This window comes from Branchiostoma floridae, chromosome 19 (assembly GCF_000003815.2).
Source record: "Branchiostoma floridae strain S238N-H82 chromosome 19, Bfl_VNyyK, whole genome shotgun sequence".
In the NCBI taxonomy this organism is placed as follows: domain Eukaryota; kingdom Metazoa; phylum Chordata; class Leptocardii; order Amphioxiformes; family Branchiostomatidae; genus Branchiostoma; species Branchiostoma floridae.
Genome location: NC_049997.1, coordinates 16,331,530 through 16,333,029, shown reverse-complemented (window position 1 = coordinate 16,333,029; position 1,500 = coordinate 16,331,530). Strand labels below are relative to the sequence as shown.

The 1,500-nt window shown below is 42.5% G+C and overlaps 1 protein-coding gene across 1 annotated transcript in view; it reads right to left on the bottom strand.

The window, feature by feature from the left end:
- The window catches only part of LOC118406958 (serine/threonine-protein kinase TBK1-like), a 23,049-nt gene extending 21,845 nt beyond the window's left edge, over window positions 1-1,204 (bottom strand). The window contains exon 1 of the mRNA XM_035807356.1: window positions 1,186-1,204. The gene's annotated coding sequence lies outside the window, so the exon portion shown is untranslated. The remainder of the gene's footprint in view (window positions 1-1,185) is intronic.
- Between the last annotated feature and the right edge of the window lie 296 nt (window positions 1,205-1,500).

The window sequence follows — 1,500 nt, the reverse complement described above, 5'->3', positions numbered from 1 at the left end:
GCATTGTGGGTAATATGCCAACGTTGAAAGTCTCTTAGACATAAACATCTGGACATGGATAAAGCATGTTCTAGCCATGAACAGCTTACACGTTAGGGTTCTTTACTTTTAAAATCAAGCATGCGCATTCAACCATGAACCGGCGTATTGCGATCATAATCATCGATCAGCCGAAGAACCTCCTTGATCAGCCGCATTTTTTTTCGCTGTGCGCAAAGACACGTACCTTCTGTGTGTGTCTTATCGACCACAAAGTCTTAAGTCAACATTCAATACATCCGCCCGCGTTTACGTCTGTTGACCATTGGCACTCGGTTACCTGATATGACGACATGGCTGCCTTTGTGTACAGGCATTATGTCTAGTTAACCATACACAAAACCTTTTCTATGTACAAAGGTCACCGGATATACAGGCGGGGCGGTTAGAACCACACGTAGCTGGGACTTTCCATGATCCACTGATTTAGAACGTCGTGAGTCATGTCTAAGCTTGTTTAAGTTTTTCCAGAAACGCTCGGAAAGTTTTCAACGACACAGAACTCACTTAAACATAGACATCTCGCATTTTTACGTCGGGGATAACTTTATGGTTTCTTTGTAGCCTGTCCCGCTGCAAAGATTGAGAATAAAAGTACAGCCACGTACATATATCCAAAGTCCAACAAGTTTGAAACCTCATAAGTATAACTTCAAAAAGCATCAAATTCAGGAACTACAGAATCGAGTAACACATGTATTTCATAAATACTCCCCCTTTCAAGATTTACTTTACCATCAGGAAGTTGGTGTCAACATTCTAAAACTTCCTTGTCGCAAACATTTCTGAAGCAAACCACATCCTGGGAGAGGTAGGTAGTTCATGCTGGGGGAGGTAGCACCAAATCGACTACCAAGCATGTCGTCGATTAGGGCGACTAAGTGAGGTAAATTACAACAGTTACTCTTAAAAGGTTATTCGAATGGCCCATAAGGCTGGTAAATGTGACAAGTTGACAGACGTTCCGCTCTGTCGGACATCTTATACGTAGTGCGTTCCACAGCAAAACTCTCACGAAACTTTATCTATAGGAATGTGGAACGTCCCTAGGCTACACAACCAAAAATGATCAAGCTTCTACATATGTAGTTAGTAAAAACAACTCTTTCAACTTACGGTAAGTAAATCAAATGATTACCGTCTTACATTATAAGCCGAAGTACTGTGGTGGTGGTGGTGGTGGTGGTACATGAAGTGCTGCAAACTTCTGACTCATTCTTTGTGGCGCAACGACACGTTCGGTTGCGTCACATGACACCAATTCAAAAACAAATAAAAAAGCCCCCACTCCCTGCTTTGTTGGGTCCCAAAGGTAACGTCACGGAATACACAACCTTCAAACACAGCTCCGTTTCAAACTTTCTTACAGTGGCGAACGTGGCATGACTGACACTGGAAGAATACAAGAAACTTCTTTCTTACTGAAGGCACCATAATCCTGGAATAGGGCATATTCCCAGC